This window comes from Periplaneta americana, chromosome 10, assembly GCF_040183065.1.
Source record: "Periplaneta americana isolate PAMFEO1 chromosome 10, P.americana_PAMFEO1_priV1, whole genome shotgun sequence".
NCBI lineage: Eukaryota > Metazoa > Arthropoda > Insecta > Blattodea > Blattidae > Periplaneta > Periplaneta americana.
In genome coordinates this window covers 45,077,030-45,101,774 of record NC_091126.1, presented here as the reverse complement: position 1 = coordinate 45,101,774, position 24,745 = coordinate 45,077,030, and the positions used below count along the sequence as shown (strand labels likewise).

General features: G+C 35.6%; 1 protein-coding gene across 9 annotated transcripts in view; it reads left to right on the top strand.

Annotated features, from left to right (window-relative positions):
• The window catches only part of dome (cytokine receptor domeless), an 888,032-nt gene that overhangs the window by 621,108 nt on the left and 242,179 nt on the right, over window positions 1–24,745 (top strand). The gene's annotated exons all lie outside the window — the stretch shown is intronic.

Here is a 24,745-nt window from a genome sequence, read left to right as displayed (position 1 = left end):
AATGTGTAACATGTTGTGGATAACTTGTAAACGTTCTACTCGGGCTTATCGACCGGTTTCCTGGGAACCTTAATCGGTTATCTGCAACCGACTCAGTTTCCCCTTTAATCGTGAACACAGGAAATCTTTTTGTTATCTTGGTCGTATGGAAGCTGCGTTCAGATCTACAAATCCCATGCATTAGTGAGTCTACTGTTTCTTAGTCATCATCATCATCAATCAACACACAATACCACCGCACTCACGGGCTTGCAATTGGCTTGAAATGGGTTGGGTTAATGAGGCTTACGTGGCTTGTTATGGTTTATTGTTATGATCCCATTCGGTATTGTGAAGCATATCCCGAGATTTTAGTGTAATATGAATTGCTGTTTCAGTTCCTACTCACATTGCTATAATAATTTTAATTCAGACTTCTCACATCAACTTTAGTGCTTAATGTTTAGTCATAAAGTATCCGTAAATTCGTAAATCTAATATCTGCAGTATTATTGTCGCTTGCAGTCCATCTACAGGCTGTATAAAATATTATGCACTGTTAAAGAAGAGTATGTTTGAAATGGAAGATGAGGGGTCGTTGCGGGAAATAAAATGAGAGTTTTCACGGCCATTGTAAATGAGACTGCTATGGTGGTTGTCCTTAGGTTTTCACAAATAATATTTTGGTGTTTGCCGATAGCGGAAATAGCCATTTCATATTTAACTTCATCGTATTTCACACTTCGACTTTATGCCTATGCTCGATTGTCCACAATAAACCGGGAACGGAAACGTGAACGGAAATATTGTTTAAATAAATAAGTGTATTTTTAAATATGAGCATGTACAATTAACGAGGAGCTTTTCGGAGCCCGGGAACTGAAACGTGAAAGTTAATTGTGAATGCTCACATTTAGGTAGGGGAGAGTTGGCTAAAGCACGAGCTAATATCTTCCAGATCACTGAGAGGAATAAGAAACAATTATTGTTTACGAGGAAAATAATGTTTATTGAAAGTTTCTCAAGTGTCCCGTTTTGCCAAACTGGTTGGATAAAACGGGATAGTTATATAAATCAACTGAAATTGTTGTAATATTAATGAATAAGTAAAAAAAATGCACACAAAACATGAGTATGAACAAAAGAAATCATTTCTAAGTCAATTTGTACATTATATTGCTATTAATTATTATGAATATTATAATTATTCAAATTGAGAAATGTCCATTTATAAAATCTTCTGGATCTATGCCACTACACTCTTCGTGAGTCCACTCTTGGCACTGGGCACACAGTATTCACCCCTTTTCCGATTTTGAATTTGGATAGAGGTCGTTACAATAAATACATGCCTCATTTTTTCTCATTTTCCTCCTCCTCAGAGCTGTTTAAGAGATCAGTGGACCTAACTTTTCTTGAATTGCTTTTCGACTTTTTGTTTTCCACAGAAAACTTATTGCCACACTTAGGCCTACTGCCGATTTCTTAGAGTTTAATTTCTTTACCACTTTCTTGCCTTGTTTCCATAGCTACTACAAGCTCATTCTTGTAAGTTGAAGAGGTCAATATTGCTTCCTTCCCACGTCTTCTATCATTATTTGTTGGTCCTACCTTATACCGAGCTTGGGGAATTTTCATAATAACAAGACACTATCCCATTTTGGCCTACCGTGTGGTATCTCGTTTTATCAGATCACGCGTTGAAATTTAAAATGTAAAGCACCGATAGTTACGAAGAAAGATATCGAATTTAACTAAACTACAATTGAAGAGTAATAACTATAGAATTATTTCAAACACTTACCTATTGGCTGTTGAAGTTAAATGCCTCGGTATGAACACCTTAAAATGAAGGAAATATTTTAGGAAACACGGTGTTTTATAAATTCTGATTCACACAACACACACACACACACACACACACACACACGAGGGAATTCTCACCAAGTAATGGCTCCCCAGTGAAGAGCTTGCGTATAGGAAGGGAATATATATCTCATTTTAGAGGTAGCAGCATTTTCCTACGAAATAAATGTGGTATCCTGTTTTGCCGTATCATCTTGTTTTAGCCAACTCTCCCCTACATTTATTTTGACAATATTTCCCTTCTCGTTTTCGTTTCCGTTCTCGGTTTATTTAGCCACATTTTAAAGTTTTTCGGATTGTATTTTTACTTTCTCGTTTTATGAAATGCGAAGAGAACGTTTTATGATGCTACATGAAATTGATTTCGAAATTTGAGAGAAAATTCACATTTCAACATCCAGAAGTGGTTTTGTAGTTTTGGGCATTGTGTCTCTATGTCTGTGTACAACAATTTCTTTTAACGTATTGATAGAATTTTGTTCATCGGAAAGTAAACATATCCAGGTATGTTTCGCACATAAAAATAGTTATTGTATCGATTTTAGTGAACAGAAAAACATAGTTAGAAATGATTACGATTCATTATACCGAGTTACATACTGTATATCACATTTATGTGTGTTTGTGCAGTTTTAATAGCATACATTTACTAAGCCGTAAAGTAGATCATAAATGAGCTTGGTTATCTAACTTCTAGAATTACAAAGTTTGCTCCTTTTGTGTACTCTACAACACGATAATCTATCTTATTTGTGTGCATATTCTTGTTGATGATGCATATTAAACGATTTCATTGCGTGTCTTCGGAAGAAAAGTCAAAACACTAATGTCATCTGCACAATGATAAATAAACCGGTCCACACCTGTGGAGTAACGGTTAGCGCGTCTGGTCGCGAAACCAGGTGGCCCGGTTCGATTCCTGGTAGGGGCAAATTACCTGGTCGAGGTTTTTTGCGGGGTTTTCCCTCAACCCGATATGAGCAAATGCTGGGTAACTTTCGGTGTTGGACCCCGGACTCATTTCACCGGCATTATCACATTCATCTCATTCAGACGCTAAATAACCTAAGATGTTGATAAAGCATCGTAAAATAACCTACTAAAATAAAAAAACTAAATAAACCGAATTGTTACGAAACGCGTAAAGCGTATAACTGGTAAATGTAAATGAATTGTACACTTCAACACGCTAATTAATGTCTGAACTGCAAACAACACAAAAACCCATTATCTTATTTAACTCTAAAGAGCTTTAATTTATTTCATAATGCATTCATGTTTCAGTACCGCTGATTAATTTTGTAAACTTTGTTTGCCTTTTTCTGAATACGATAAAATTTGTCTTTCGCTTAGTTGTTTAAATATCAATCAATCCAGCCTTTTTAAAAATTTAAACTCTCATTTAGCTGTTTCTAGTTTCAAATGTTTCAATAGGATTCACATGTTTGGCTCCAAAGTAAGCCTACATGGAGTCCACCGTTGTGGCTGAGGGGTTAGCGAGTCTAACGGGGTTCGATCTCCGGTCGGGACGAATTGCCTAGGTGAGGTTTTTTCGGGTTTGTTTCCTTCACTCCTATGGATGAATATCAGGCAACTTTATCAGGCGATTGGAACCACTTTATTTCCTCCCCTACCATCCTTTCATTCATCATCCCGTTACTTCTTCTGGTTTTCAGATCGCTCTACAGTCGGCCCTCCGAAGCTGTTGGCTCTCTCGATCGGCCTCCTATTTTGTATTCAAGTGATGATGGGTAACTTCTGCAACGGAACCCGGGCAGACCTTCTCGGGGGAGGAATTCCGCCTCGGACCGTTAAGGAAGCCTTGTGGGGGTTGCCGAAGCAGGAGTACTACATGAACTCTGTTGACTGTAGGGACCGATGGTTAAGGGGGTCAAGCGGTTAGGTCGGTGCGCGTAGAGGATCAGTGGGCACGCAACTTATCCCAATAGACCTCAGGTCGTAGTGCGTGGGATGTTTCCTACCTCCGTCCTAACAAAGAAAAAAAAAGCCTACAGGGAACAGAAAAAAATTATAAGTAGGAAAGAGAAGAATAAGCTTAAGAACTAGAAATCAAGACTATAGTTTTAGCATAAAACGTACCTACGCACACATTAACGAAGTGTGAATTAAATATTACGAACCTGATTTTTATCGTTAATATTTCAATACTAAAACACATTTTCAACATCCTTTCTACGAAAAATTTAATCTTGCCATAGCTTTTGTCTGTCTTTTCTTGTACCGTGTGTTTTTTCTGTTGTTCTGAACTACTGAATCGGTTTTGTTCATGTTCAGTATTATAGGCGAAGTGATCAGAAATTAACGTACCGTCTGCTCGTAATTCACTTGAACACCTTCATAAAAATATCACAAAATGTCTATTTACTCTGATCAAGTTGTACTGACTTGTGTTCGTTTTTTCTGAAGTGAGAATTAGTAGTCAGTGTAATGCTATAAGCCGTATACAGGTTGATTCAACAGCGCTTAGGATTGATTTCTGTTGTATGAACATTGTGCAGCATAAGAAGTTCTATGAACGTCAGCCCGTGGTTTATTTGTAGAAATGTATTCCATCGTATTGTGAACAAAGCTTTATATATTGTTTTTACCAATGTACGTACTTAACAATACGGATGCTTAAATACAGCAATATAAGAAAAGCTACGTGCATGGCCCACTCCCGTTCGACTAAGTGTTTCAATGTGGAAGGAATACTACTTCTTCAACCTTTTCTCTTGAGTATTTTGTAGTCCACCAGTACCTTTATTAAATGGTTTATAAAGCATTTTGCTTGCATTTGTCATTAATTTCTTTTCGTTTTGATCACGTAACGTTCCGTTTTATGTATTTCAAATAGTTTTAACTTCTTAGTTACTGAGAATATGACCCGTGCTCACATGACATTTTGTGCTCAATATAGTTTATAGAATTAGGTCCATAAATGCTGTTGAATCGTCATGAATCATCTGTATTTCCAAATGTGTTAATTTGAATCAGTAATTATCAGGTGAGAAGTTTTGAATTAACTTAAATATTTAATACAGAAATTCCGCCTAAACTATAGGGTGAATTTTGTTTATATCCATTATCATCGAGTCAATTTATGCGGGAATTATGCACTAGAAATATAATAATGTTTAATATAAAATTAGTGCCTCTTTATTTGAAATGAGGAACACAAGGGCGATTGAAGTCAACTATTTTATTCCTAGAATCATATAGCCTACGATCTGGAGGAAACAGCTGATGGCTTAACTGAAAATAATTTTCTTGGGATATGCTTCTTTGTTAGAAGGAAATCAAGTCTTGATTATTTCCACCAAGGATCGAACTCAGGGCCTCACTCATATCTAAACGTAACTCTCAACCACGACTAGTATCTTCAATTAGAAATAAAATGAGATTTGATTCGAGTTTGATTAGTCTAACAATTATTTTATGTAATTTAACGTCAAAACCAAATTCATGAAGAAGCAACAGACGCCTCAAAGCTGGAATGAATTGTGTAATGGGAGAATGAGTTCAATTACAGCCTTGCGGAACCGTAGCATCAAGGCCACTTCGCCATCTTGTTCTCTCATTATAGTACTAATTGTTAGGCCTAGTACTCCAGAAGCACATGCCACTGAAGGGAGACGTGTTTCCGTGGAAGCTTTTTATCATTAATAACGCTCCACATGAAATGCCGAGAAGAAGTGGGAAGTATCTGTTGCGTAAATTCGAGTCCAGCTCCTCTGTGGGAGTTGCTGCCTTTATGTTGACAACGTTTTAAGGTTTCTCTGTTATCTGCTTACCATTGGAATTGGATATTTTAATGTAATCATCGGCGTGAAGGCGCGTTAATGGAAAGGAACTACAGGAATGAAGTGCGGGAAATAGACGCTATTGTCTCCTGTGCTCACGAGTTATTTGAACTAGACTACGGAATCACATAGATTTTGTGTACGTTAAAGAGCTACGATACTAAAAGTGAATAAGAAACGAAATTATCTCCTGTCTGAATTGGAGCTCAAAGAAAATCAATACATGTTTACCGACATTCAGTAGCTGAAAGCAGATTTCAAGTTTCCTCGTATCTAAAACGAACCATTACATGTAATACGAAGACATACTACAGAAATTGTACTTGTCAGTAACAGTATTATACTACTTTTGACCTTATGGGAAATGCGTGTTATTATTCGGTTGAGAAGCTTTTGTCATCTAGTATGCTGTGAAAAAGTCTGAAAGTTAGACTTTATAAAACAGTTATATTACCGGTTGTTCTGTATGGTTGTGAAACTTGGACTCTCACTTTGAGAGAGGTTCAGAGATTAAGGGTCTTTGAGAATAAGATTCTTAGGAAAATATTTGGGGCTAAAAGGGATGAAGTTATAGAAGAATGGAGAAAGTTACATAACACAGAACTGCATGCGTTGTATTCTTCATCTGACATAATTAGGAACATTAAATCCATACGTTTGAGATGGGCAGGTCATGTATCACGTATGGGCGAACCCAGAAATGCATATAGAGTGTTAGTTGGGAGACCGGAGGAAAAAAGACCTTTAGGGAGGCCGAGACGTAGGTGGGAAGATAATATTAAAATGGATTTGAGGGAGGTAGGATATGATGGTAGAGACTGGATTAATCTTGCTCAGGATAGGGACCAATGGCGGTCTTATGTGAGGGCGGCAATGAACCTGCGGGTTCCTTAAAAGCCATTTGTAAGTAAGTTTAATCTAGAAGTAATCACAAATGAACTACAAATATTGGTATCAACCAAAAATGCTATAATTATACATAAATAAAACAAATTATTAACATAAAATTATCCTCTAATAAAGGAATATACTATAATAATCTTAAAAAATATAAGATATACCAACCTATAAAGAAAGAGATGGCAGTAAGGTATAAAACAGTTAAGTTCTTGCCATAGTGTGGACTGAAAACGAATATCGTTACGACGTGTCGCTCTGGTAATGATGAGCATATTATTTGAAATTACTAATGTTCTGAATCTTTTTACTTCTCAAGTAAATAAAAAAAAAACTTTCACACACGACTTAGTAACAGTAGCGTTTTGGGTTGCCATAATTACATATGCCATCTGCTAGAAGAATTGGTTCATTAGGCCGTTTAATCACAATGTCACAAATATTTTGTGCCTACACAGGACTTCGCAGTGCTATTGGGACTTCTTGGTCATGGTACAATACCATCGCTAAGGAAGACAAACGACAAGACCAACACGATTCAATGGACATACGCAGAGTCCCTTGCGAAAAGAATATTCATCCTACACGAATCTGATGGGTTTATTTAAAATATGACTATGCAACGGGAAGGCAGCAGTCTGCATTCCTCGGGTGTCTCTGTACTTTTGTTTCAAGTATTTTGATTTCATTTTATTTCAGATTTCTTATTACACCATTTACGTGCAGTTACGGTAAGTCAGTCGGTAGCGAATGTCTTTGAAAGACGGGGGATTTTATTTCCGTGGCTGACATCCACATTTACCTGCGTATGCGTCTTAGCGATCATGATGGTGTTGGCTCCAAGCCAAATGATAATCGAGTTACTTTCCTTGAGAAGGAGTAAAGAGGCGGAACTTGTAGGATATCATTTGTAGTGCAGACAGTGCAATACATATCTCCTAGCTCTCTGCATATTTCCACGGCATGATGTTCACCCACTAGTTATGTCAGCACTTCTGTCGATAGTTCTTAAAGATCTTCATACTTTGACGCTGGAACGTTGAGCTATGAAGTATATACACAGAGTTCTGGAATTGAAGACCCCCTCCCGCGAAAAAGTGCGTAACATCAAATTAATGAAATATGTGACTTCGGTGGAAAAGTACCTAATTTTGTTGTAAATGAATGCATCCAATAGCTGAATAAACTTGTATCCTTGATTAATCAAATGGTTCTGCTAGTAAGTATATAAGCCTAATGAAATACACCCCTGAAATTGTTTTCTTTTATCCTGACACGTGTGTTACAGATTTGTTGGTTACACTCTTATTCGAGCGAGCTCTTCAATTAGCGACGACAATGATCGGCCGCAGAGTTTCTTTACGAGTGGGCGCATTAATTTTACCATAGTATGTGGGATACGAATTTGGGTTTCAGGCTCAAAACTTGGAATATTTTGGGTTTTGTACCTGTGTCGATCTTTCATTTCTCAGACGCTCCGGAACTATTGGCAGATTGCAACCGTAGAGTCGTATCGCTAGATCCGTCGCTTGGTCTCGATAAAAGGACATTCATCATAGGTGGAAGATTTGGGCACCCCATGTGGAACGGAGAATTTCGTGCAAATATCGATTAACCTCTCAACATAGTACTAGCACAGTCTAGTATATACAGTCACGAAGCTAAATATGTAATAAATATGCATACATAGATAGTTGCTAACCACCAGGATCGCTACTATCGCCTCATTAGAGACAATGCGAAATAGTACCTGCACAGTCTAATGTTGCTAGCAACCTCAACAACTCAAGCTTCGTGACTGTATATACTAGACTGTGATACTGGTGTAGAGCCGAGGCAGTGACCTATACATTCGACACTTCAGTTTCGACATGGTTGTGCAAACTAGCTTTCCATAGAGATAAAGAAGTTATTATCCCGCCTCCTAGAAAATATTGTGTTGACATTTTGTGTTTCCTTGTGGTTATCCGTTTTCCTTTCCAGTATTCACCTTTCCTTCATAAATTCGCTGTAATGTTTCTTCAAAACGTATGCAAAATTCAGTGTAATACTTAGTTCCTTCAAATGCATGCAGTGAATATATTTCGAGGACAAGTGGAAGATATTTTTACTTACACTCACGTGCATATATAAAACGCCCATTTTGCTTGTATTTGTCCGTATGTTTGGTTAGTTCTGTTTTCGCTGTAAACATACTGACGAGATCTGGTGTATTTATTTATTTATTTATTTAATACTTTATTATTTATTTATTTATTCATTCATTTATTTCGAAATTTTTTGTACCTGTAAGATCTTAGCTTGTATAAAGTTGTTGATAATATGAACATAGTTTCAGGACAGGAATATTAACTTAAATAAAGTATTTAAATGAAGTAATGCCAAGAAATGTATACTGTCACATCTTCAGTTCAAGTGTCAAATTCGCATACTTATGAATAGGGCTAGGATTTTGATGAAATTGCATCTTTTTTCTAGTAAGCCAGAAACATAGCTGCTTTAGTGTTTATATGTTATGTGATAAACTGAGTGTTTTAAGACATATTTGTTAAGGCATTTTTTTTTTGCATTTTTGCCTGTTTCAACTCATAAGAGCATTTTTTGTTTATATTCGGTTATTTTTTATGCATTTTCATTTAATTTTGGTCATAAATTTCCATTATTAATGTAAAGTAATGTTTATTTCCTTTGATATTTTCTTTACATATTTTGTCCATTAATACACATTATTTTGTATAATATTTTAATCGTTTTTCTATACAAATATTGCCATTTTAACGTAGTGCACCCCATGTAATGGATCAGTCCAACCACCCTTTAATATAGAGTCCTCTATACGTGATAATTCCGGATAAGAGTGGCCTTGTGGTAGACTACATGGAAACTAAAAGTAAAGTAAATCCATGGCGCTACAGCCCATGAAGGGCCAAGACCGACCAGCTGACTGCTGACCTCACGTCCACATGCCGACACAGAGGTGAACGATCATACATGGAAACTATATCAGGTAACATAATTAATTAAAGTATACTACTTAGAAAAAATATGTAAAATTTAATTTAATTACTAGTCTAAATATTAAGTACCGGTAGTACAAAACCTCTTTTCCTACTAAGCCAATTTTTAGGGCATTTTAAGGACATTTTTGAAACATATTTAGCTCATAAATGCATTGTTTTTAGGACATTTTTTCATGATTTATAGTTCATCAAAATCCTAGCCCTACTTATGAATAAAGACACAATTTTTAGACCCCTTACCGTGTGCATGGTCTTGTTCCGTGCAATGTTTATTGCTCAGCGGAGACCGCGTTCGGTACCGGGCGAGTACACTCACATTGAAAGTACAGTAGTGGCAAAAAAACCGGACCGACCCTTGTAGCTGATTTCAGTCCAGATTCAAATTTTGCTAGTCACAAAACACATCCATCAATTCCTATGCTTTCTTCCTTGCACGCGAATTGATCGAGTCGAGCTGAGGCCGTCAAATAAAATGAGGTTAAAGGGAGGAAAGTCAACGAAAAGATACGCAAATTTTCGTCTGAGCAAGGGTATTCGGAGCTTTGGGAAAGAATCTGTGTGAGCTCCAAACCGGTAAGCCACTTGTCTCAGTCAGTTTGTCGCCATTCCATTGAAGAAATTTAGAAGCTTTTGAAAATCAAGAACCGAAAATGGAACTAACATAATAGGTAGCACTTGTCATAGCCATCTTAGATCCATTATGCGTAACTAATACAGGCAACAGGACTAAACAATATATTACATGAATATATCATTCATCTGACCCTCATTTGGAATTCGCACGTTTATCTTCTTTATTTTCCCTCCAGTAACCATGGCCTTGGTCTCGTTTTGGATTTGTCTTCATCGCATACAGGCCACAGATGTTCTCTGTCTCCAGTAGCACATCTCTCAATATGATCTCGTGTGCTAACAACTTCATATGGTCAGCAAATTTAATCCTTTTAATTCTTCTTTCTCCTTCTATCACCTCTTCCATGTTGTGAAAATAGTTTTACCAGTTTTAAATGCAGAGTCTCGTTGAGAGAAAAATAACATTAGAAATTATTACTTAATAATACTGTATACATACATACATTTTACTTAAATTTATGCAACATTAGTTACATACCGATATAAATTTTAATTAAGTAAAGTAGGCTATTTTACTTGTGATATTTCAAAGAATTCCTTTCTTCTGTAATCAAGAAAATAATAGTTATACATGTGATTTTAGTGTTAATTAATTGGTTGATGCACGTATACCGAATTCTCAAGGTGATAAATAAACTTAATTGTTGCGGAACGCATAATAGTAATATACGTTACAAGAGCGGTATATTGACGTTTTCATGGTCGAGGAAAAGATTGAAAAAGCGAAACGTAGTTGAGGTTTTTTTAATTTCCGAGAACATGAAAACAAACATACCGCTCGTGTATCATACATTATTTTGTGCGAAGATCGTTTATTACATACCTGAAATACGAATTTCTAATTAGTTGCAATGAAATCTCCATGTTGGTTTCTGTTTAATGACGGCAACTTCGGAAAACCAAAATATCTTTTTTCAACATTGTTGCTATAAAATGTTTTCTGTGTTTACTATACTCCAGCAGGGAGTGATATACGTCTGTCTTTTTTTTTCCCCCAGTCTATAAATGCGAACTTAAAACAAACGGTAAGATTATGTAATGATTTATTTTTCATTTTAGTATTTTAACAATATTATTTATATAACACATTGCAGTAATAACATCGGCATCTGGAATCTTGTTGATTTTTTCACGGCTTCCTTAATGTTACTTGTATCAGGAATGCAATCAGTTTCGTGGTGTAGTAGACTTTACTTAATTTTTGCAAATATTTAGAAACATTAATTAACATTGCAATTTAGGTGAAATTGCAGTGGTAAGTTTCCAATTTATAATTATTACTATGTTAAACGTCTCTAACAATAATACGTTAAAAGCCTAAAGCAGTAAAATGAATGTCGGGCTTAAGCGGTAAGAAGAGGGAAATTGTTATGTGTGTTACGTTGGGAATACTGAATGTGGTATTTCACACTTACCGCGTATTGGTTCTGTGCGGAAAAGAAGCAAATACTCACGATCTCGCACAAAACAAATAGTGAAAATTATACGTGAACTTCGAGTCACTCAATATTTTCATTTACCTTCATATGCTTCACTCCCATAATCATCTTGTTTTAGTGGCGAAGAATAAAATTCTTAGATTTTTTAACATGGGTAATTGAATTAGATGAACTACATATATAATATAATTTTCAGATGTTAAATGTTGAAATGAAAAATTGTCCTCGCGCCTAAACGTCCATTATATTGGAGGCTCATTTATGTTATGGAGTTGGTTTCCGCGTGTCCTTAAACCTAAGTACTAGATGAGCCTGTTGTTTTGCATTATTTTATCTTTCTCATTTCCACTACTTGAAACTTTTTTTAACTTAGTCATTGCTGATTATCTAATCAGTGGTAGGGAACGCAAATAAGCACTCTCGCGGATGTTTGGAACGCCTGTTTGAATAAAATAATGGCGGCTTAAAACACGTTATCGTTGTTTTTGACTGACCATGGTATGGAATTACTGCCTAGCTTAAGGGCGGGTATTGTGGTTATAAACGATGACAATTTAATTTTAGAAATACTGAAGCTATTGTTGCATTGCGGACTGGGTGCTAGTGTTGCCACATTGATTCTCTTTTCTTTGTCGCAGTTACAATTTAGATAACTTGATCACGCGATCTTTATTATTAAAGTGACCCTTTATTGCGCGTCATAGATGTCTGGGCTAGTACCGCTTAAGAAAACCTAATGAAGAAATGGCATGGAGAAATTGTACAAACACATCCTTCCTTATTTTATTCGTAAAATATACGGCAGAATTGAAGAGCATATTTCCGAAATGACGTAAATCCATGAAATGCGAAACCTTAGAAATCACGATTTTTTATTTCCTTATAACTGAATTCAACCGAGCGGGCTAGTAGAGTGGTAGAGGGCAAGCCTTGTATTCGGGAGGTCCGGGATTCGATATCAGGGGCCGGCAATTCTAACTGAGGTCTTTCATGGTTTCCTCGGTTATTTTTCAGGCAAATGCCGGGATTGTACCTCATGAAAGATCGGCCATAGGCGACGATCCTTCCCTTAATCCTTTTATGTGTGTGAGTGAATGATATGTAATGTCGTTTAGGGTGCTATGCATAGACATTTCGCTAGCCCGCGCTACGAGCGTGCTAATCTAGCCCAGTCTATCGAGTGATTACTTGTACAAGATTCATATCATATATGTTATCATATCATATCACTAACACTGGTTTATGAATACGAAAAACGTTAGTTCGCTGATCATCCGCCGGAAGCCCGCACTAAGAATGTCTGTGAATATGGCCCTTAATGTTTGTGTTGTATCGGAGGTGGCGCTGGCATTGATCCAATAGAATAGACTAATTCCTCTCCCGACAGGTCGCGACTCTGTAAGGCCCGTGTGTCGTGGGTCGTATAAATGAACCTAAAAGGGAGAGATTAAACTTAAAGAGAGATAAATAACTCAATTCAGATATGATTATGAATATAATGTAGTTTCATTCATTACTTGCATACACATGATGACACTGTGTTTTAAAGTTTTAAAAGTTTCGTGTCATTGGAAATGGTGATAGGGTTAATTACCTCTTGTAACCTGGAGGTACGACTTTTGGAACTGAATTATTTATTGACATGTTTTGACTGATATTTAAGAACATTTTAATGGTTTAAACACAACAATATATGATAGTGATAGGTTTATTGATATTAGTTCACAAAAGTACAAATTTAATAATTTAAAAAAATGATCTATATACAAAAGTAGTTATACATAATAAATATACAATTTCCTAAACTAATTAATTTATCGCAAATCTCAGTAATTAATTGTTCAAACTTGCACTTACGTCTAGTTTTAGTGCCTGTTTAAACCAATCGTGATAACTATTAAAACTTTAAAACTTATTTATCTGCTCCTTTTCACAATTTTCTACCATGAACACTTTTAAATTATTTTTTTACATTTAAATTTATTATATAACTTTCATATTTATGTTTAATTATAGGTTCACTTATGCCTATTAACTAATTCTTCCATGTCATCAAAACTGCGTCCAGGTTAAACACAATATATAGCTACATTTGAAATATTGATTATAAAGTCCATCAGTTATTTCAGCACTCACATGAGCATTTTAAAATAAATTATCAAAACATGAAGTACATTACATTGTCTTCAGTCGTTGCCGCGACTATCATTAGCATTATGAATACTAGCAGCTAGAGAAAACACTTATAATAACTTTCATATTTATGTTTAATTATAGGTTCACTTATGCCTATTAACTAATTCTTCCATGTCATCAAAACTGCGTCCAGGTTAAACACAATATATAGCTACATTTGAAATATTGATTATAAAGTCCATCAGTTATTTCAGCACTCACATGAGCATTTTAAAATAAATGATCAAAACATGAAGTGCATTACATTGTCTTCAGTCGTTGCCGCGACTATCATTAGCATTATGAATACTAGCAGCTAGAGAAAACACTTACTGATAAAATGCCATTACAAGATGGTTCTCAGACATTTCGAGTTTAATTAGAAGCATCTTTATGTCTTTCATCTTCTCCTGTTTCACTGAGTGGCCCAGCTGTTCTTGTCGGGCTTGAGAGATGGTCATTTTTTACCCTCTTCAACAATGTGTGAAAACATCAGGACATCCCTTAATGAATGCGTTTGCAGAACACTTTCCACTTATCTCTATAGATTTCAACTCGAGATATTAAAATCCATAAAGCACAAAATAAGTCCCCAACACTATTCCACTAGCAACTGTAAGTAGCCATGTACCTACGTCATATCATGTGACGTCCAGAGAGCCAGTGGATTGGTCAAAACGGATATATGAAACATTGGAAATAAATATACAGTTAGGTCACTTTTCAGATATTTATTTTTTTTAGTTATTTTACGACGCTGTATCAACATCTAGGTTATTTTGCGTCTGAATGAAATGAAGGTGATAATGCCGGTGAAATGAGTCCGGGGTCCAGCACCGAAAGTTACCCAGCATTTGCTCGTATTGGGTTGAGGGATAACCCCGGAAAAACCTCAACCAGGTAACTTGCCCCGACCGGGATTAGAACCTGGGCCTCCTGGTTTCGCGGCCAGACGCGCTGACCGTTACTCCACAGATGTGGGCGTTTTCAGATATCTATCGACATGGGATAAAGACGTATTGAGACTAAACGTTTGTTATAAAATGAGAAAACCTGTAAACTGTTTCATGAAAGTAAAATATAAAAAAATAATAATTTTGCATTTACATCACTTTGGAAATTAGCTTTTCGATTGTGTTTGGAGTTGAAAGCATAACCTGTTGAGGCGAAAATGTAATTGGACAGATATTCTGAATTAAGGCGTTTGTGTTGTTACACTAGATAGAGGAAGTGACTGTGCTTGGAGGTCATGAATCTGATCCCAGGAAAGGGCATGGATTTTTTTCTCCACTGATACTCAGAAAGGCAGTGGGATTCATGTAATCTCCAATAAACCATACAACTTTCCTGCCTGGAACATAAGATTTCGTCGGTATTTTACAATAAAAATATTCACTGAAATCAAATGCTGAAACGCTCACACTTGTTAAATTATTGATAATGAGTTTTTAAAATGGGATTTCAGGCCGTTAACTGGGTTTGCTATAGCCAGACTGTTTACATATTACGGAGTTTGTCGTCTTGAATATGGAGATGGAGTATAAAGAGTACTTCCATTGAATCAATGAAACTCCTGTATCTCCTCATGAGGAGCATAGGGCATTCACAAAGTGCCTCCATCGGACCCTATTTGTAGCCAACTTCTTCACTTCGCTCCATGTTTTCCCCTCCCTAGCAATTTCCTCCAAAACTGTTCTCTTCCATGTATTTTTTGGCCCTCTTGTTCTACTATCCTGGGGGTTCCAATCCAAAGCCATTCTTTCTACTGCTCCATCTCCTTTCCTGATTGTGTGCCCTATCCAATTCCACTTTCGTCTTTTGATTACTATTGTGATTTTTTTCTGATTTGTTATCTTCCGTAGTTCTGAGTTTGTGATTATATCTGGCCATCTAATTTTTAAAATTCTTCGTAAACATCTATTAACAAATGTTTGCAGTTTATGTTGTATACTTTTACTTGTTGTCTATGTCTCACAGCCATATAATAAGACTGATTTCACATTACTGTTAAAGATTTAATTTTTTGTAGATCTAGTTATAATATAAGATTTCCATATTTGGCACAACTGGACAAATGCACTATTTCCATTTTTTATTCGGTTCTTTACATCCTCAAAGGCTCCACCATCCTTGTCAATTATACTACCCAAATATTTAAATTCTTGAACAGTATCAATAGTATTATTATTTATTATAACTTTGTCTTTTTACTATTTAATCTCATTTCTTTAGTTTTCTTTATGTTTATTTTCATATGAGCCCCTTTTATTACTTCTAATAAAGTATTAACTTTATTCTGCATATCACCAAACACATATCATCAGCGAAATCCAGATCTTCCAAGGTATCATTTAATCCCTATCTTATACCTCTTCTAACATTGCCAACAGACCTTTCCAAAATATCTCATAATAATCAGAAATATGATCGGAGAGAGAATACAACCCTGTTTCACTCCACATGTAGTTGTTATAGTGTACTTCCATTACCAATTACATAATTTTCATAAATCATTTTAGTAATACTGCATGCAGTTTTTATACTGAAGCGTTTTATGTGGAGTGTGTAATAAATATATTATCTGCAAATTCTTTACTGAATAAGAAAGGTGGTCGCGGTGTATGTGTGAAACGGGTCTCGGCATCTGCTCCAACCACACAGTATTTCCGTCTGTTATTGCAGTTGCAGGTCTTCCCGAACGGCCTTCGTCTTCAAGGGAATCGCTTCCTCTCTTAAATTCTGAAAAACAACTATTCACTAACGTTTGTGAGGAGCAAAGATCCCGGAATGCACCTTGCAAACTTTCGAAGCACGTCTCTCACTTAAACCGACTCTAAAATCGTAGTATGGTAAGGATCACGTAAGTGTAGTTCCTAAAAATCTAATTTGACCGTCTCTTTAGTGTTGCCAACTAATATCCTATAAATAAAATAAAATATCACCAAAGAGGGTAAAATAACAATGCTACGTACTGAAATAACAATAATAATAATAATAATAATAATAATAATAATAATAATAATGCAGTATTAACAATAACAATGTCTTGCTTATTTACCACGTCTCATCTTTATGTTGCAAGGTGTTTCCTAAATGGTTCAGTAGTTTATGATGTAGTATATTTTCCTCCTAGACTTCTCGCATATTACGTTGGTAATTAGGATTAGTATGATCTAATATTAAAATCTATTTTGTCTGGCAACATGAAATTCATTGCTTTGACTAAACAGTTTACGATTCATGAGACCTAACCTAAAAATATATTTACTTGCTTGGATTTTCATCGATTTCCTTTACCGCAAACCAAAATGGTTGCTGCCAACATAACAGTTAGAGAATAACTGCCAGTTGTAGTATTTGTCAATACCCGAAATTCGGAACGAAGTTGGTAAATGAAAATTCAACATGTGAGCTAGAAAATCACTATAATCCACTAGCATATCCACATCTGTGGAGTAACGTTCAGCGCGTCTGACTGCGAAACCAGGTGGCCTGGGTTCGAATCCCGGTCGGGGCAAGTTACCTGGTTGAGGTTTTTTCCGGGGTTTTCCCTCAACCCAATACGAGCAAATGCTGGGTAACTTTCGGTGCTGGACCCCGGACTCATTTCACTGGCATTATCACCTTCATATCATTCAGACGCCAAATAACCTAGATGTTGATACAGCGTCGTAAAATAACCGAATAAAAATTAAAAAAAGAAAGTAACAGGGGAAGAACGGTTAGGTTTCACCCTTAGAGTATTAAGTAAGGTAATCCGAACTATAGATCATGGCACGTAAATGCACTCGCTTGAGAGCCATCCTTAGTTCTGCTCTAACGACTAACTTCACAAAAATAAGCATGCTTGTTCAAATTTTCTGGAGATAACTATCGAAACATCGGAGTAAACACAGAAACACTCACAGCTTCATATTACCTTAATATTTTATAGCGTTTTTTCAAAAGTTTCAGGGTGAAATTTAATAATAATAATAATAATAATAATAATAATAATAATAATAATAATAATAATAATAATAATAATAATAATAATAATTTATTATTTATTATTATAACAATAATAAATTTGAAAGAAAATTGCCCTTTTTCTCGTCCCTTGTATCCTCTGTGAGATTTACGACGAACAGTAGACATTTTAGAAGCAGGAAGGACTCCATTGTAAGATGGTGATAACAATGAAGGGCCACTGTGTTAATCCTTATACGCAAAGGAATAGACAGTTGCTTTCGAAGAGTGGTAGTTTAAATCTGCACTTTTCTATTGAATTCTATCCCGTTTCCGTTAGTTTAACTAGATCGGTACCGGTACCTACTGCTTGAACCATAATCGAGTCTCATTTAATCTTACTGTCATTTGAATTGCACTTGTTTCTGAGGTTTCACATGGTTTTCCACGCGTAACGGACGGTTATGAAATTCGTATTATCTGAAACCCACAGTAATGAGTATTATGCATTTAATCCCCCAGTTTGGTTTTACTGAAAAACAAATTAGATTTATTAAATACGTGGTAGGTAAATATTACATAGTTAATTCGTGTTATTGCAACACGTAAATGATCATATACGATTTCCCGAATTATAAAATCTTCTCTTCGACTTCTAGAGAAGAGCTTTTCAAAACGCCACAATTTCCAGCGAGAATATGTTACTGAATTTTATGGATGCGAGATAAATTATTTTAATCGTAGTGCTTTCTTTTCAGTTTTTAATGCAGCATATGGCTGATGTATAAAATATGGAAACTAATGGAACATTTGGACGGAGTTACGCGATAAGAGACCAACCGACAAAAACCTGTTTTCGAGATATTCACCATTGAAGTAAATTTGGTTATTTATTAAATATATTATGCAAGAAGTATTGTAAAATTCGTACTATTACAAAAAAAAATAGCACGAATAATAATAATAAAAAAGAGAACTGATTTTTAATAACAGTCCAGCAGTTGAGTTAATATTGCAAAGCAAAATAAATACATAAATTTTATTGGATAAACTAATTTTGCTTATAAATGGCAGCAGAGTGCAGATATCGCATTCTTGATTTTTTCTGAGTTAAATAATCCAGCCAACAACTGATTTGTGCAAATAACTTACCTCTTTTTTTCAGAATGTCGGTTGATCTATTGTTGCGTATCTCCATCCATTTAAACAGACCATATCGTTATTCATGAACAATTCATTAACAGCTGAAGTCCACACCTGTGGAGTAACGGTTAGCGCGTCTAGCCGCGAAACCAGTTGGCCCGGGTTCGATTCCCGGTCGGGGCAAGTTACCTGGTTGAGGTTTTTTCCGGGGTTTTCCCTCAACCCAATATGAGCAAATGATGGGTAACTTTCGATGTTGGACCCCGGACTCATTTCACCGGCATTATCACCTTCACCTCATTCAGACGCTAAATAACCTAAGCTGTTGATAAAGCGTTGTAAAATAACCTACTAAAATAAAATAAATTAACAGCTGAAAGTGTATCGAACATTATCAAACAAGACATGCTCACTAAAATTCCGGTTACCAATCTGAATTATGAATAACAGTAATAGACAAGCAGATTCCTTTGATTCATTTTCATAATTATTTCTACAGACCCTAAAATCCAGTGTAATTTACAGTTTCCTAATTGAGCTATATTCCATAACATTCCCTGAAATGAGACGTGCATTATGTATTCAACTTTAAAGTAACTACATCGTCACATATTGTGTATTTCTATATTAATATTTTTCATATAGGGCTTGTAAGATATAAAAAGCTACTCAATTATTAATTGAAATGTAAGTGTCAAAAGATGAAACGATGCTTACAGATGGGAGATCAAAGGAAAAATGCATATCAGAGAAAATATATAACGAATTATTTTAGTTTTTGTTTTGTGACTGACTTTAGTTTTGTACTGTTTTCTGTTTCACATTCATGTAGATTTTTCTTTTCAGCATAGGGGAGGAAAATTTTATGTGTTTTTTTTATGTAGAAATTAAATGATTCCACATGGAATTGATGCCATCCTTTATAAACAGATAATATTTGTAGTCAATAAGATTTGAAAATAGATATCGTTGAAATTGTGAAAAAATATTTGCAAGCTGTCTTCTTGTAGATGGATATTATTTTGTCGTTACTGACGTGTGAAAATAGGCTGCGTTTGTATTGTAAACATACCTGAAATCAAATTTTCTTGTGGGGAGATAGTATAATATTTGTTGCTGACTTCTGTAGATTTTAAGCAAAATTGTATTAGATTTTTATGAAATCATTTCTTGTTTTTAGTTATTTATTAACAACGCTGTACCAGGTTGAATTGTGATAGCGAGATATTTGACGAGGTGGTACCGAGGATTCGCCACGGAACAATCTGACATTCGTCTCGCAGTTGCAAAATCCCCGGAAAGAATCAAATCGCATAATCCGTCAAAGCGGAATCGAACTCAGGCCCGACCGCAGTTGCGGATCAGCAGGTAGGCTTATACTCTGTTGCCTCCTGAGCTTCTCCGCAGTTATTACAGTTTGTGTAAGATTTTTAAGTTTTTCGTATCATTCATATTGTAATTATAAATTTATATTCTCCAATTAAATGTTTCGATGCCTTCTTGAACGTGAAATTATATTTGTATTCGGTTATACAGTGCGTTCGTAGCTCGGCCGTTCCGCGGCGGCCTTGAACTGGGTGAAGATTGGCGCGTCTGCCGCCAGAGTAGCGCTGTAGCTACCGCTGGCGCGCGGAGCGGTCCGGCCGAGCTACGAACGCACTGTATATAGCTACGCTGTAAGAATTACTAGCTTATTTAGCTTCGCTGTAATTTCTGATAGCGAAATGAGGCGAAGGATTTTATGTGGCATTACCTGATATCCTCCTCACATCTGGGGTAAATCTCAGAAAAATTCAACCTGGTAATCAGTCCAAGCGGAAATCGAATTCACGGCTGAGCGCAGCTCCGGGTCAGTAGGCAAACGATACTACTGCCTTACCTACCAAAAATAACGTAGGCCTACTTACTCCTAACAAACGTAACCAATCAAGACACGTTAGTACCATTAACTTTGCTTCTTCGAAATCTGCATGGTCTTGTTAGGTACTCTAAACACGAACTAAATAATACTCAAATTCACGGGTCGTCGATTATACTGTTTTTCATATAGAGGGAAGCTTCTCGCTGAAATTTCATACGGTCTGACTATCTCCGCTCGTTTCAGAACTAAGTTGACAAAAACAAATTCAGCTAAAGGAATATATATATGAACCCAACTTACAGAACTACATTAAAATAATTTCTGCAGTGCTTGGGAAAAGTGACACAAGTCGTTTCCCCAAACCTTTTTTGATAATTTATTGACAACCTACGGAACATCTGCTCGCTTGGAAAAAAATACATAAGTATTCTAGTGTAAGTTGTCAATAAATTATAAAAAAAGGTTTGTGGAAACTGACTTATGTCACTTTTCCCGAGCACTGCAGATTTAATCTGAAAATATTATAGATCTTTCTAATTCCCTCATTTCTCTCATTGTTTTTAAAAATTCCTTGCGACGGGCAACAATGTCGCCATGTACCATGTCACAATATATCTCTTATTGTCTTCTTTTCTGTTGTACTTTTCTGTACTACCTTATAGTAGTATTTTCCGCAGTGAAGAACGTGCAATTTTAATTTGTGATGTATCGTATTTTGCGATCTTCAAGTAAAATATAGTCTAAAGCGTTCTATATATAAAGCAAGTGCTGTCCGTCTTAATCCTTTACCCTCTTTCCTCCAGAATTAGCCTACGTAAATTCTGTTTGGGAGACCCCAACAAATTTACGCATTTTTATGAACATCATGCGTGCAAATAATAAATTAATTATATAAATACGTCTTTTCTTATTTTTTATATCTTTTTAATTTTTTAATCTTTTAGTTTCTTATTTTATTCATTTATTGTCTTACATATATATTTTCTTTTTTTCATTTATTTATTTACTTACATGTTTTCAAGAAGCAAAATTAACTAGCATAAATGTTAAACGGAACAAGGATAGTTCTTGTCACCTTAGCATTTCTTATTTCTCTTGAGCACAGTCTTATCTCACTGAAGATCAATTAACAATTGATTGCATAGTTTTGGTTGTTGTTTATTTTTGTTGTGATATTACGTGTAAAATTACTACAATTTCACAGGTTATAAAATATAAATAATATTAATTGTTACCGTAACAGACGTATTCTGTAGGACCAAAATAATTTATCTTTACGTAGATTCTTCGAGCAACAGTGCATATTACTGTGGAATCCCGGCCACCAAGTCACACAACTGAGTGCGCTCCTTATATTAAGCCAACTGCCATTATACAAAAATGTCAACATACATGTTGAACTTGGAGTCAGGCCACAAAGGGAAAAACACTGGAGGAGAGGGATTCAATCCGGTGCTGTGGATTGCACTTCGGCGTAGCTTAATAGTTAGAGCGCTTGGTACGTACAACCAAGGGCCGGGGTTCGATCCCAGGCACCGGAGCGAATTTTTCTCCTCTAATATTAACTGTTACCATAACGGACGTATTCTGTAGGACCAAAATAATTAATCTTTACGTAGATTAACTTAGCTAGGTTACAAACAGGCCTAGACTGAAGAAGGGTAACAAAGAACGTTAACGTGTTGTAGGAACATCCTGTCAAACAAATGTACGTAGCATACTTCCAACCCCTCATATTACTGATTGTCAAGGTTCACCCAAACATTTAAATTCAACGGCGAGAAGTTTCCTTTTATATAAAAAAACAATTATTGGTATATATGTTGATCGATGTTAGTGAACAGTTCTTATTTTAACGATCAATTAGAAAATTGACGTCTGTTGTGCTGACATTCGTCAAGCAAAATCTGACGAACGTTGGTGAAGCCGGTTCGACCGACAGACACTCGCAACAGTACCGTAGTGTTTATTTTATATCCGTTGGCTAGGTATGAATTCTACGTGAGCTAAGAGTGGAATATAAAAATAAGCACAAGAAGAATAATGGTTAAAATGTTGACCCCGAATGTATAATCTTTATATATGCCCAACCCGTTCTATCGCAGTATAGAGTTCAAGTAATCACTACCGACTGGTAGAACGGCATTCCAGAATAAATTCAGAGCACATCTTTTCACTTCTTTAACCCTGACAAGCCAACGAGCGATCCAGCATTCCATACATTCCGTGCAATTGCTATTTCACCTGTAGGCCCGGATAACACTTCGCCGAAGCATACGCTGCTTCGAATGACGGGCGCGGTAGGTCACGGTCCGTGCAGTCCGCTGTATCTGGCTCGATTCCCCGCTGTGATTTCCAAGGACTGATCACGGAGGCCATCCTGTTCCTCTTCCTGTTGTAGGAAGACCATTAGACTCAGTCCGTCACAACTTGAGTTGTGTTCTTCGTAGCCGCGCTGTGATACTGAAATGAAACATTTGGAAATTTGTGAATTTTCGTTTGGGAAACTGACATGTTCCTTCCATGTAAAGTTGTCTATTGTGGCCCTTAGCACGGTACTAGTTATTTAGGCCTACTGATTAATACTCAGTGGAAAAAGGACGATGTTTCAGCTGCAAGTACGTAGAGGTGTGTGTGGTTTCTTCATTAATTTACGTAAATTAAGCTAGACTCTTAGGACCGATTTCACCAAACTTATTTAACTTTAATTTTATTGTTACTTAAGGGGAGGCAGAGGTGAATATTTCAAAATCCACAAAATCTATCCGATTTGTTTGAAATTGATCATGGATACTAAGTATTTTATTAGTAATGGACATACCAAATTTCAACTTTCTAAGTACAATAGATCTGTAAATATTAATAATTTTATACAACTTTATATCGTTTGATATAAAATGCTCCATGCACCATATTGTAAGAAATTTTCAATATTTCTTTTTATTTATATGTTCAGAGAAGGTATATAAATAATGATAAGTATTAGTTTATTATGGGAATAATATAGTAATACAGTTATCTTGGTTTTAATTTCATACTTTTAAGGGCACAAAATCAAAAACTAACATCGGAATATGAAAATAAAGATAATAAAAATGTAAAAAACCAAATTTTCATTTTTTCTTCAGTTTTATTCGAAAATTTCACCTCTGCCTCCCCCTAAAGTCGGTTTTAATTGACACTTAAAAGAACAATGCAGTTCAGCAACATGTCATTAATCCACAATTAACTAATTATAATTTAACTTAAATGCGGAAGTTAAATCGTGTTTATTTCGTCTGCATTTCACCAAACTAATAACGCGTTTAAAATAAAGTCAATTAATTTAATTCCCAATTAAGTCATACGGCCTTCGGGGTCATAGTGAAATCGTAATTTCGAAGGCCATGTGCCTTGTTAATGTAAGCAGTGACTTTTATAGTAAGTTCATTTGCTATATTACGACAATAAAATGTCATCATAAACAGAGGTAACCTTAAAACACATTAAAATCGTCGAAAACAAAAAGACGGATGGACAGAATATAGCCTATAAGAAAAAAAGAAAGATTGGAAATAAGTAGAAATAGATTTCAATGCAAAAAACCTCATGCCAATATCTTCAACAATATTGAAGACAAAACGGAATAATATGAAAGTAGATACAGATAGCTTATAAGGAAATACCATGCAACAAGGAAAATGAGAAGACTTCATGGATTTGCAGTATTTCAATGCCTTCAAATGTATGTAATAGTAGGCTTACATGATAAATTTGTATTAATATTACTTCAGTTGAAGTATTTTAGGCAACCGAAGTTTGATTGAACGTTCCGTCAATAAAGATATAATTTACATAGTATTATGAAATACTTAACTATTATTTGGAAATTCTAAATCGCCTTAAGTAGTACCTTCAAAATTTACAATGCTTATGTTTTGCTTAGCATAAACCGCATTTGCAAATATTTTTCGTCCATTGTATTAAAATATATATATGGAT